The sequence below is a fragment of the Pan troglodytes genome, chromosome 5 (genome assembly GCF_028858775.2).
Source record: "Pan troglodytes isolate AG18354 chromosome 5, NHGRI_mPanTro3-v2.0_pri, whole genome shotgun sequence".
NCBI classification, from domain to species: Eukaryota; Metazoa; Chordata; class Mammalia; order Primates; family Hominidae; genus Pan; species Pan troglodytes.
Window position 1 is genome coordinate 182,587,423 of NC_072403.2, and position 14,180 is coordinate 182,601,602.

The window sequence follows — 14,180 nt, forward strand, 5'->3', positions numbered from 1 at the left end:
AAGCCGTGAATACGTGGCAGAACTTTAAATTCATGTCATGAGGTAAAAGAAACCAGTCTGAAAAGACAACATCCTATATGATTCCAATGACATGACAATCTGGAAAAGACAAAACTATGGAGACAATGAAAAGAGCAGTGGTCTCTAGAGGTTGAGAGAAGGAGGAAAAAAATGGGCAGAGCACAGGGGGGTTTAGGACAGTGAAGCTGTTCCATATGGAAGATTGGGAGAAGGAGGGAAAAATGGGCAGAGCACAGGCGGGTTTTAAGGCACTGAAGCTCTTCCATATGGTATTGTCATGATAGAGAAATGATATTCCTCCAAACCCATAGAAATTTGCAACACCAAGAGTGAACCCTACTGTAAAGCATGGACTTTAGTTAATAACAATAATGTATCAGTATGGTTTACTAATTGGAACAAATGTACCACACTAATGCAAAATGTGAACAATAAGAGAAAATGTGTGTGCTGAGAGGGGAGTGGTGTAATGTGAGAACTTTCTGCATATAGTTCAATTTTTCTGTAAGTCTAAAATTGTTCATTAAACATAATCTATTAGACAGGCATGGTGGCTGACACCTGTAATCCCAGCACTTTGGGAAGCCAAGGTGGGCAGATCACCTGAGGTGAGGAGTTCGAGACTAGCCTGGCCAACATAGTGAAACCCTGTCTCTACTAAAAATACAAAAAATTAGCCAGGCATGTTGGGGCACACCTGTAGCCCCAGCTACTCAGGAGGCTGAGACAGGAGAATCGCTTGAACCTGGGAGGCAGAGGTTGCAGTGAGCCAAGATTGCACCACTGCACACCAGCCTGGGTGACAGAGCAAGACTCAGTCTAAAAAAAAAAAATAGTCTATTAATTTAAAGTGAAGAATAATGCATCAGTGGGCTGTAGAAAAAGTCTCAGATCTGATGAAAACTATAGGCCATAGATTCAAAAAACTCAACACAACTCAAGCACAAGAAACAAAAAAAATAAACCATGGTACATTATAAATTACTTAAAACCAATGATTAAAAAGAAAACACAAAAAACAGTCAAGAAACACACATAATGTGCAAAGGAACAGATTAGAATGGCAGCCAACTCCTCGTCAGAAATAATGCAAGACAGAAGGCAGTGGATCCACATTTTTCAAGTACCAACAGAACAACGCTGTCAACCTAGAATTCCATGCCTAGCAAAAATATCTTTCAAAAAACAAAGTAAAGACATTTTTAAACATATGGAGGTTGAAGGAACTTATCACCAGCAGACCTGCTCTACAAAATTGCTGTATACCTTTATATATATTTTTTTCTTTTCTTTTTTTTTCTTTTTGGCATGGTCTCACTCTGTCACCCAGGCTGGAGTGCAGTGGTGCAATCTTGGCTCACTGCAACTTCCACCTCTTGGGAAGAATCAAGAGATTCTCCTGCCTCAGCCTCCAGAGTAGGTGGGATTACAGGCATGTGCCACCATGCCCAGCTAGTTTTTCCACTTTTAGTAGAGGCAGGGTTTCACCATGTTGGCCAGGCTAGTCTCAAACTCCTGACCTCAAGTGATCCATCTGCCTCGCCCTCCCAAAATGCTGGGATTACAGGCATGAGCCACCATGCCTGGCCACTTTTCAATATTTTTAATACACATATAATCATATACAAATATAGATACAGAGACATATTTGACCTTTTGGGTCACTGTTTAACAAGCATGTAATAATTGTATCACTTTTCTGAAAATTGCCTTTCTCATTCAATAATACCTGATGGACATCCCTTGATGTCAGTGTTTTCATGGATATACAATACTCTCTGATGCATATATTCTGTAAATTACTAAATTTCTCTTTAAAAAGAATGTTATTGAGGTCAGCTGTGGCCCAGAGATAAGTTACAGGATAAATAAGGCCATAGCAGCTTTGAATTTTCTTCCTTTTGGGTATGTATGTGTTTATATATATTATTTTCCTCTGCTCTTTTCTTCCATTGTTTTACGTAATAATCACTGATGGTGGTTAACTTTACAACTTAGCTTTTAGATTTAGAACATTTGGGTGGGATTTTGCTTGGACTCAAGTGGGACTTTACGTCACACTGAGGTGGATGCAGTGACTAATGGAACTGTCATCTCGCCTTTCTGGCTGAGCAATGTCATTGGTACCAATTATGGCTGCGTCTTATTGGGAATAAGCATGAAGTTGTTTTGTGTGGCAGTTCAAATACGGGTAAAGGGAATCAATGGAAGCGAGTAGGAGGACTGTGCCTACTGTTTACCTTAGTCTCTCGACTCATTGCCTATATTCTGTTCTGTAATGCTGGTGCTAAAACTACATTTCTCAGTCTAGTTTGTGTTGCTGTAACAGAATATCTGAGACTGGATAATTTACAATGAACAGAAATTCATTTTCTTACCATTACGGAGGCCGGGGAGTCCAAGATCCAGGCAACAGCATTTGGCGAGGGTCGCGTTGCTGTGTCCTTTAATGATAGAAGGCAGACGGGCTGAGAAGGGAGGCAGGGCACAGACAAGAGGGGTCAAACTTACCCTTTCATGACAACATTAATTCCGCCCATGAGGTCAGAGTCCGCATGGCCTAATCACCCTCAAAGTTTCCACCTCTTAATACTGTCACACTGGCAGCTCAATTTTAGCACAGGTTTTTTGGAGGGGACAAACACTCAAACCACAGCACTCTGCAAACTGCACTTGCAAGATAGCTGGCTTTTATTACTTGCATTTCCCTTCATAGCAGGCTTCTTATTAGGTTCTGCCAATGGGAGCTCCTAGGAGTTTGAAAGATGAGGAGAGAGGAGCGACTTCCTCATATTCTCCTGTTTCTGTCAATTGGCTCCAGCCCCAGTTGAGTCCCACCCACTTCATGCTGAGCACCAGTGCCAAGGAACCCTGCTCTGAGCACTGCTTGCTTAGGTTCTGGTAACCTTCCCTCTCTTTTTTTGCACCACCATCCCCAGCCACGGAGGGGCAGCTGCTTTAGTTCCTAATATCAGGGTTGTTTCCCCTCGCATTTTGCCCTTCCAGACTTCCAACACCTATGTAACCAATTCATCTGGTTAAATTCCCTCTGTTTGAATTACCAGTGCAGTTTTTACTTTCCTGTCTGGACCCTGACTGACACAAATCCCATCTCACACTGTGAATCTTAGAGCCTGAGTAACATAAGCCTACTTAACAAATGTCTGACATCACAACCTCAATCAGGGAGCTAAAAGTCAGTTAGCATGGTCCTCCAGTCTATAGATACAGTGAAAAGGGAATGCTCGTGCAACCCCCGTGACAAACAGTTCATGCCTTCTTAGCCCAGTACTGATTGCAGTGGAATTGCATTGCTGAGTACTTACTGAACATCAGCTACCACCTGGCCGTTACATTCACATAGAGAATGTGAGTGTAGAAGCTCTATCATCCCTGTCTGCCTTCAAGGTGCTTTTCACAGGGGAGGTCAATGTTCTCAACGTGGGACAGGTGCATGACAGAGTTATGTGCAAAATAATTTGGGAGGAAGAGGAAGAAAAGATTTACAATATCTCTTCCCTGCACTCACTCTCAGCACTCACCACCCGCTCACATACTATGCATTTGTTTACTGCCATAAAATATGAGCTCCATGAAGGAGCATGTTTTATCCGTTTCATTCACGAAATAATTCCCAGTACATAGCAGAGTGACCAACACATGGTAGGTACTGAAGAAAAATTTTCAAATGAATTAATGAAATTATCAAACAAGTGAACAAAAAGATATGCTTGAAGAGGCTTTGTATAATATTAATACTATATCAATAAAGTGTGAACAATTTAAATAACAGTATATGATAGGAGCCGGGCACGATGGCTCACCCCTGTAATCCCAGCATTTTGGGAGGCCGAGGTGGTTGGATCACCTGAGGTCAGGAGTTCAAGATCAGCCTGGCCAACATGGTGAAACCCCGTCTCTACTAAAACACCAAAAATTAGCTGGGCGTAGTGGTGGGCGCCTGTAATCCCAGCTACTCAGGAGGCTGAGACAGGAGATTCGCTTGAACCTGGGAGGGAGAAGTTGCAGTGAGCCGAGATCGTGCCATTGCACTCCAGCCTGGGCAACAATAGTGAAACTCTGTCTCAAAAAAAAAAAAAAAAAAAAAAAATATATATATATATATATATATATATATACACACACAGGATAGATTATATAACCTTTGGAAATATTTTGAGCCATGCATCCATTAAAAATAAAACTCTGGGTGGCTCGTGCCTTTAATCCCAGTCTTTGGAAGGCTGAAACAGGTGGATGCCTTGAACCCAAGAGTTTAAGATCAGCCTGGGCAACATGGTGAAGCCCTGATTTACAAAAAATAAAAAAATTTGCTAGGCATAGTGGCATGCACCTATAGTCCCAGCTACTCCAGTTACTCAGAAGGCTGAGGTGGGAAAAATCACTTGAGTCTGGGAGGTCAAGCCTGCAATGAGCCGTGATTGAGCCACAGCACTCCAGCCTGGGCAACGGAGTGAGACCCTGTCTCAAAAACAAATAAATAAAAATAAACAAATAAATCAACAAAACTCTAACAATGTGCTTGTGCACACAAAGTTGTTCATGATGCAACATTTTCTTTATTCTCTTTCCTTCCTTCTTTTTTTTTTTTTTTTTTTTTTTTTTTGAGACAAGGTCTTGCTCTGTAGCCCAGGCTGGAATGCAACAGTGCCATCTTGGCTCGCTGCAACCTCTGCCTCCTGGGCTCAAGCAATTCTCATGCCTCAGCCTCCCGAGTAGCTGAGACTACAGACACATGCCACCACGCCTGGCTAATATTTGCATTTTGGGTAGAGACAATGTTTCACCATTTTTCCCTGGCTGGTCTGGAACTCATGGGCTTAAGTGATCTGCCCATCTTTGCCTCCCAAAATGTTAGGATTACAGGTGTGAGTGACTGTGCCTGGCTGATGTCGCATTATTTATTTATTTATTTGAGACAGAGTCTCGCTGTGTCACTAGGCTGGAGTTCAGTGGCGTGATCTCGGCTCACTGCAACCTCCACCTCCCATGTTCAAGCCATTCTCCTGCCTCAGCCTCCCGAGTAGCTGGGACTATAGACATGCCACTAAGCCCAGCTAATTTTTGTATTTTTAGTAGAGACGGGGTTTCACCATGTTGGCCAGGCTGATCTCGAACTCCTGACCTTAGGTGATCCACCCACCTTGGCCTCCCGAAGTGCTGGGATTACAGGTGTGAGCCACTGCACCCAGCCAGCATTATTAAGTAAAGAAAAAAAGCTCAAAAGAAAAGTTTGCTGTCCAAAGTTCATTCCTTTTTTCTAGGAACAGCACCAAAACTTGTTTCTAAGAACCACCTCTTTCCATCTTCACCACATGGTTGGTGGTTTGGCTCCTCAGGAGTGTCCCCTTGCATAAGCCAGTCAGCACATCCCACCCAACTGGCCACATCTGTGGCCATGGCACCCAATTATGAAAAATAAGATTGCAAGAGTTTCCTGAGGCTTCTGTAAAAAAGAAAATATGTTTCTTCTTAAGGAGCCACTCAGGATCCTCTCTTGCCCCGAGTGGTACAGAATGATGACAGGTACTTTGCTGCCATGTTTGATGGTTGGGGACAGTGGACCCAACAGCTCAGAGAGCAGAGTGAAGAGAAAGAGAAACCAACTCATTCAAGCCACTTATTCTTGTCTCCCAGAAGGTAACCCTGCTCTGGAGTTTCAGTTTGGTAAGTCTATGCATTCTATTACTGCTTGGGTCCAGACGAATTGAGTTTCCTGTCGTTTGGGATTAAAGGAGTCTGGGCTGACATGCAGAGCATGATTCCAACTTGATTTTCTAAACATATTTTAAATATACAATCAAAATTTTAGAAGTATCATCAAAACCCACTATTTTCACCTACCAATCCACTCCTCAGTGTCCAAGCGTTTGCTTTTATTCCTCCAAGAAATAGCTGTGATAGCCAGTGAGATTCATTTATACACAAATGGAAAGAGAGTTTCCAGATAAATCCTGCAAGAGATCACAGTGGCTTGAGCATGGTCGTGGTGGATGTGTGAGAGAGAGTGATGGGGAGTGTGTAGGAAAGGTCAAAAAGAATGTTGAAGAAAAGGTTAACAGTGGTTGTCTTGGTTAGTATATTGCTTTGTTTTTCTTTTTACTTATTTGTATTTTCTAAGCTTTCTAGAATAAACTTGTATTTTCTGGGTCATATTTCTGGGTCTCTGCCCTAGCTCACAGGATGGATATCATTATTGACATGATATCAATATAATTTTAATCTCAACCTAAGATAATACAGTACTCTGAGTTCCTAATTCTGTTTGCTTAAGTTGCAAATTCTTAGAAGTTACAACATGACTGGGGGGTTTTGCTAAATAGACTGAACAAAGCAAGAGACACAGATTGGGAGGTTTTGCTAAATAGACTGAACAAAGCAAGAACCTAGACTCTAATTCCAGGTTTTCTGTTCCACTCTAGCTTCAGACTTTACTCCTAATTTTTATTAATGTGAACATCTGAGCACACCAGAAAGAATAATAAGAACCACAGAGAAAGAAGAGTCCTCTAGAAGAATGATAATATCTTCTACGTCAGAAATAGGAGCACTAGTATTATAGCATCTGGTAAAGTCATGAGGAAAGATCCTCCAAATAAGGGCTGTCCCAAACTATCTGCAGTTATGCTTTCCAAGCTTCCTGGTGTTGGCCCCATGTTTGGGGTGTACCAGGAGAGAGTGAGGGGTTCCAAGGGAAGGCCGGAGGTGCTGGGGATCTCAGGCATCATAAGTAACAATGACAAAAACACGGATGTGCAGAAATCAATAAGCCGAGACTCACTCAGGAGGCTTTGAGAAGCCAGTCGGTGCCTATGGACCAGGCTGAACATCTGTCAGGCAAACAAAAAGCAAACAGAGAAGAACAAAGGGGAGTGGGATTATTTTCACTCAAGTTCTTCAGGCTCAGCAGGTGACATCCAAGCTGCTTGGCCTTCCTTCCTTCAGACACTGAAACTCCATGGAGGGTATGCTGCCCAGAAAACTCCAAACCAGCAACCCCAGCACAAAAGAAGGATGAAAACAAAGTGCAGATGGAAAATCCAGGCAGAGCCACACTGTGGCCATGTCAAAGCTTCGCACATCCTCGCTAATTTCCACAGAACCATTTTGTTTGAGTGGCAGAACCATCGATCTCCAAGGGGCGTAGAAGTCCAGTTAATCGAACTCTTACTCCACCGCTTTTTCATTCTTAAGGCCCGAAGTTGGGGAAAAGGAGGAAAGCGGAGCAGCCATGGGTCTTTGCAAAACGAACAGAGCTCAGAGATTGCCAGATCCCAGGCACAGGTGCAGCCATTAGTAACAAAAACAGCTCACAGTGGGAAGTCCATGCTATGCTACGTGTCAGCTTCTCTTACTGCCTTTAGTCTTCACCCAGCTGCTATGAGGTAGATTCTGCTACTATCCAGACCTTTGTGCACACTAGAGACACAAGGTGTCCCCTGGGGTTGGGAGTGGGGCTGCCACAAGTCTTCCCTAATCAACAGATGACAAAACTGCTCAGGAATTAGCCCAAATTCCCACAGCTGGTATGTGACTAGGTTATATTGCATTACAAACCTACCAACAAAATTAAGATCACCAAGTAATATTTATAAGGTGGCTTGGGGGTCAAGTTTTATGGGTTAAGTTTAGACACACCCATCACAATGATTTTTAAATATGTCCACAAATTCTTTGATATTCCTCCCTTCAAAAGGCAGTCTAATTCCTTTCCCCTTAAGCGTGGCAGTGCTTCAGAACTCACTTCGTACAAATCGAACATGAAACAATGAAGAGGTGTCACTTGTCATAAGAAAGCATGTGTACCCTGCTCACTTTCTTGGGTTACTAGCTCTGGGGGAACCCAGCTGCCACTCAAGCAGCACTATGGAGAGTCCTCGTGGTGAGGAGCTGAAACCCCCACCCAACAGCCAATACCAACTGGCCAGGCATGGGATTCAGCCATTTTAGAAGCAGATCTTCCAACCAGGTCAAGGTCAAGGTCAAGCCTTCAGACGACTTCAGCCCTAGCTTCATGACAGTGTCCTAAGAGACCCTGAGCCCAAACTACCCAGCAAAGCTACACTTACAGACTGTGTTAGAGGATAACTGGTTATTGATTAAACCATTTAATTTGGGGGGTGATTTGTCATGCATCAATAGATAACTAAGACATCCACCTTTATCTACCTTATGCCTATTATGAGATACCACAATTGCCAAGGCTGAAATTTAACGTAAATGCCCTCTCCCTCTCGGTGAAACCAGAGACTCGCAGGCACTGTGGAATGACAAAGCTGACAAAGCTGTTCCCCAAACTCACGTCACTCTCCCAGGGCACAGCTGGACTGCACTTCTCAGCCCCCTTGCAGTTGGGTGCAATGGGACTGAGGTACGGTCAGTGGAATATGGGCCAAAGCGTTTATACTGCTTCCAAGCCTGACTCATAAAACCTTCCCAGGTGGCCTGCTATAAACTGAATGCACCCCAGAATTCACATGTTGAAGGCCTAATCCCGGTGTGACCATGTTTGGAGATAGGGCTTTTAGGAGGTAAAGTTAAACGAGGTCAAAAGAATAGGGCCGGGAGCCAACAGGATAGGAGGCCTTACAAGAAGAGGAAGAGAAGTGTTTCTCATTCCACATGCACACACCAAGGAAAGGCCAAGTGAGGACACAGCAAGAAGGCAGCCATCTGCAACCCAAGGAGAGAGCCCTCCCCAGAGCCTGACCCTGCTGATGCCTTGATCTCAGACTTCCAGCCTCCAGAACTGGGAGAAAATAAATTCCTGTTGTTTAAGTCACCCAGTCGTCTATGGTATTTTGTTATGGCAGCCTGAGCAGACTAAGACAGATACTCCATGTTCCCTCTTTTCCAATCTGCCTGCTGGATATTGAGACTCAGGATAACCTTGGAAATCACACATGGAAGGTGGCAGAACCTCCATCAGCTTGGGTGCCTGAATGTCTACATGGAGCAGAGACCTACCACCACCACTGCTATAACCACTCATCAGGAACTCCTACCATGAGCTTCACAAGAAAGAAACTTCTATTGTGTTTTGCCACTAAAAGTTCAGGTTTGTTCATTATGGTAGCTAGTATTCTGTAACTAATACCTGTTACATTCATTGTGTTAATTATATCAGAGTTTCTTTGTATGTATGCTAACATTAGGGAATTAATTTATTTCACTAGTCTGTAGTTTCAACTCCCACAGACTGACTCAGAAAACAATGATATACAACTGCTTTTGGTGGGGGCCAGTTTCTTGTTCAGGATAATGCATTCCAGTGCCTATATGAGCCCAGGGCTGTGGTTTTGGGGGTGCCTGTTTGACTCTAATGGATGCCATCAGACAACTCTTGTTCACAGGGTGGGAAATCTTCACTTTTCAGTGAAATCTTTGAATGCTGGGTTAGAGACAAGGCACATGCAGGGTTGTCTAGTAATGCTAGAATACTAGGTATTCTAGTAATGTTTGCCATGCTTTCTCTCTTTCTGAAAGATATTAATCTCCTTCTACATCCAGGGCACATTAACACACTGTCCAAAATTCCCAAGGGGAATAGAACTTTCTTTCCCGTCATTGGGAAACCCAAATTTTCCCATAGAATTCAGTATAGTGTTTGCTTACATGGATTATGGTGGTTACCATTTCCTAATCCCTAACCTGCAGGTCAAAAATCCACGTATATATGAATGCATTACTTGACTTATGTGCCTCAGTTCTCTTTTTTTTTTTTTTGACACAGAGTTTCACTCTGTCACTCAGGCTGGAGTGCAGTAGTGCTATCTCAGCTCACTGCAACCTCCATCTCCCAGGTTCAAGCAATACTCCTGCCTCAGCCTCCCGAGTAGCTGGGATTACAGGTATGCACCACCATGCCAGGCTAATTTTTGTATTTTCAGTAGAGATGTGGTTTCACCATGTTGGCCAGGCTGGTCTAGAACTCCTGACCTCAGGTGATCTGCCCCCCTGGGCTTCACAAAGTGCTGGGATTACAGGCCTGAGCCACTGTGCCTTGTCAGTTTTTGACTGGGTTGGAGGAACTACAGAGGGGTGGTGAAAAGGAGGATGGGGTTGGAGGAACTACAGAGGGGTGGTGAAAAGGAGGATGGGGTTGGAGGAATTACAGAGCGGTGGTGAAAAGGAGGATGGGGTTGGAGGAACTACAGAGCGGTGGTGAAGAGGAGGATGGGGTTGGAGGACTTACAGAGGGGTGGTGAAAAGGAGGATGGGGTTGGAGGAATTACAGAGGGGTGGTGAGAAGGAGGATGGGGTTGGAGGAATTACAGAGCGGTGGTGAAAAGGAGGATGGGGTTGGAGGAATTACAGAGGGGTGGTGAAGAGGAGGATGGGGTTGGAGGAATTACAGAGCTGTGGTGAAAAGGAGGATGGGGTTGGAGGAACTACAGAGCGGTGGTGAAAAGGAGGATGGGGTTGGAGCAATTACAGAGCGGTGGTGAAAAGTTGGATGGGGTTGGAGGAATTACAGAGGGGTGGTGAAAAGGAGGATGGGGTTGGAGGAATTACAGAGCGGTGGTGAAAAGGAGGATGGAGGGGCTGAGGGAATAGTAGGTAAGGCAGCCGGCAGAATGAATTGTTCTGTCTTCTGACAACAGGGCCCTGGTTGTCCTCTCAGAAACTACTGCTTCCTCTTCACATAACTGGAGAAAGCTGACCTTTACTCCCAGCTCCAGGACTAGGTCCTCAGTGGCTTAAGTCAATCAGCATTTCCCATCTTCCTGATCAGAGCCGTTACTTCAGGGACAGGCTTGTAGCCCAGTTAGAATCAATGATGTTAGAATACACAAGAGGCAAATACACAAGGCAAACCAGATAAATGAAGGAAAACTTGGATTCAGTGACTGGACCAAGTCTCGTCTGAAGTCGCTTTACTGTTTAAGCCATTTTTAGTTGGGTTTTTCTGTTACCTGTAACCTACAAAGTCCTGTAGACACAGTGAATCAAGACGTTGAGGCAGGAAAGCAGGGGAAGTCCAAGAAACTACAGGTTGTTCTAGAAGTTAAGCAAGCAACAGGAGATAAATCTGCAAAGATAGATTTTTAAATCATTGTAATAACTCCTTAAATGTAATAACAGCAGCTATTATTTATAGTGACCACTTATTTCATGTTAGGTATTCTTTTAGGTTGTATATGTTAATTGATTTACTTAGTCCAATGAAATAGATGCTACCATTATCCCTCCTTTTTAACAGATGTGGAAACTGAGGCATTGGATAGATTGACTTATCCAAGGTGGCACAGTTACTGAATGACAAAGCCAAGATTCACATTCTGTCTGAACTCTTAAACATTATGCTGTTGTTTGTAGTTTTCAGTGAACTGTAAGAAGCTAAAAGATCTGTAATCTTATAAGCTTTGGGGTCAGATTCAACTTCTTCCACTTTCTAGCTAGTGTGACTTTGGAAAAGAATTTAACCTCTCTGAGTCCCAGGTTCTCCATCTATGTGACAAAACAGAGTTGCTGTCTGCAATGAAATAATGATGGAAAGAGCCCAGCACCAAGGCGAGCACACAGCCAGGCTCCACTGCCTTCTCATGTTCCTGCCTCCTGCTGGGCCAGCTCATTGTCCTGGATTCTGGGCCGGTTGGGTTAACATGAAGCTCCTTTCTTACCTTTGTTGACCTACAGTGGCTAACAAAACCCAGTTGCAGACCTAGGAGGAGCAAGAAGCACTTTCCTTTTATGTCTGCAGCCCTAAGTAATCCTCCTCCCAGGGTCTCCCAGAGAGGGGAGACTGTCAGCTGTGCCCCTCCCCTTAAGCCCACTGCTCGGTTTGGCTCTTGCTCATAGACATATGGCAGGGGCTTTGTCTTCAAATATGTCTGCTTTCAAGTTGAATACAACCATTGTCTGAGCCTGGGCCCTCCAGGAATTTACTGATGAGGGCAGGTTGATGACGGCAGAGAATTTCAGTTGAAACTTTCCAGTTGGCTGGTTGTCAGCAGCTGAGATGGCCAGGGAGCTGACCTGGGCTGAGATTCCCAAACTACCCCTCTTTTTTTTTTTTTTTTTTTTTTTTTTGAGACGGAGTCTTGCTTTGTCGCCCAGGCTGTAGTACAGTGGCTGGATCTCTGCTCACTGCAACCTCCACCTCCTGGGTTCAAGAGATTCTCCTGCCTCAGCCTCCCAAGTAGCTGGACTACAGGTACGTGCCACCACACCTGGCTAATTTTTGTCTATTTAGTAGAGACAGGGTTTCGTCATTTTAGCCAGGCTGGTCTTGAACTCCTGACCTCAGGTGATCTGCCCACCTCGGCCTCCCAAAGTGCTGGGATTACAGGTGTGAGCCACCGCACCTGGCCTGAACTGCCCCTCTTGTGAGGAAGGTCCTGGACACTGTCCCCCACCTAGTCTGAAGACCCTCTTGGACATGTGGAGGCCCAGGGCATGGCTGTAAGGCTGGGGAGTGGAGTTGGGGTAGCCCACGGCTAACATGCGTGAACAGAATGAAGGGAGTAGCAAAGCAGGCAGGACCCACTGCATGGCTGCCCCAGGGCCAGAGTGACCAGGACACCCCAGGTGAAACAGAGTGGAATCTTGCTGCGGGCCTTCCTCTAACTTTTTGTTCTCGAATAGTCTTTGAGATTTATAGGGTATTTGCAAAGATAGTACAGAGTTTCTATATATCCTCCACCCAGCTTCGCTAATGTCAAAATTCTGTGTAACCTTGGTACATGTACCAAAACTAAGAAATAACATTGGTTCTGTGAGTCCATAGATGGTAATTAATAAACAAATAAATACAATTAAAATAAATAAAAATTTGCATAGACACGTGTCAAAACTAAGAATGAACATTGGCATATGTATCAAAACCAAGAATGAACATTGGCACGTGTATGAAAACTAAGAGTTTATGTTGACATTTGTATCAAAACTAAGAATTAACATTAGCACATGTATCAAAACTAGCAGTTAACATTGGCACATCACCACTACTAAGCTCCAGACCATATTCAGATTTCGCCCGTTCTTTTGCCCCCGGACACATCCAGGACCCTGTGCTGCATTTAGTTGTTATGCCTTCTCAGGTACTCTGGTCTGTGACAGTTCCTCAGTCTTTCCTTGAATATCCCGTGAATTGGGTTTGTCTGTTGTTTCCTCATGATGAGATTGAGGTTGTGGGCTTTGGGGAAGAATGTGAGCTGCCCTTCCCCGGATAGCAATGTGACTTGGGTGATGTTAGCCTTCATCTCCTGGTTGAGGTGGGTCTGCCAGGTTTCTCCACTCTAAGTAACTAGTTTTTCTATTTAACATTCTGTTCTAAAGCCACTAAATCCAGCCCACACTCAGGGTTGGCGTGGAGAGGGAGCGAGGAAGGACTCACATGTATTGTTTGGAGTGCAGAGGCTTTTGAAAGCAAAAGATGTCTGTTTTGGGTGCCCCAGCTCAGACCACTGCTTTAGAGAGAGTTTCCATGAGGCTTGGGGCCCTTCTGTGGGTTCATGTTTCTTCAGAACAGCTAATTCTGAACTTTGGCAATCCTGATTGGAGCACTGTAGTGCCACCAGAGAGCTAATGAGAGACAGAGAAGGTATGGCACGTGGAGCCACCCCTACCCCCCCCACCCCGGAGGGTGTACCATAGTGTGAGTGGAAAAGCCTGTTCTCCAAAGCACCTTCCCTGCTGGGCCCGGCTAACACAGGCCCTCAGCCCACTCCAGACCCCTCCCTGCTGGCATTCCCTGACATCTGTCCCTGACCATCAACCCCTCAGGAAGGTGGCCCTTCCCTACAAGACCCAAAGACCCCTGCATGACACTTAAGGCCTTCCAGGAAGCCTCCTGGCCTGTAGGCCCTTGAGACCCCCACTGGACCCTCCCTTTCTGTCCTGTTTGGTTTTCTGACTAAGCTTATCTCTGAGTTGTGGAACTGCAGTGCCCATAAGACACACCCCTCCCTAATTAGGAATGCAGGTTCACACCCACAGTGGGCTCTCTGGGGTGGGATGAGGGTCCTGACGAGAGAAGGGTCTGAAAACCTTAACCACCCAGAGTGGGCTCTCTGGGGTGGGATGAGGGTCCCGATGAGAGAGGGGTCTGAAACCCTTAACCAGGAGTGTTTTCTTCTGGCCTCTTGGCATTATATTTGTCTCCTCAGTCACACCCCCCTGCCCCTGCTGTTTCT

The 14,180-nt window shown here is 44.8% G+C and overlaps 1 long non-coding RNA gene across 2 annotated transcripts in view; it reads right to left on the bottom strand.

Annotated features, from left to right (window-relative positions):
* The window catches only part of LOC104007095 (uncharacterized), a 34,763-nt gene extending 23,689 nt beyond the window's left edge, over nucleotides 1-11,074 (bottom strand). The window contains exons 1-3 of one of the 2 annotated variants that reach the window (XR_010157818.1): nucleotides 10,959-11,074; nucleotides 5,887-5,996; nucleotides 2,400-2,489 (exon numbers count right to left, since the gene is read on the bottom strand). This is a non-coding gene — a long non-coding RNA (uncharacterized LOC104007095). Of the gene's footprint in view, nucleotides 1-2,399; nucleotides 2,490-5,886; nucleotides 5,997-10,958 lie in introns of those variants that run through there. The other variant, XR_010157819.1, reaches the window with a different exon arrangement.
* Between the last annotated feature and the right edge of the window lie 3,106 nt (nucleotides 11,075-14,180).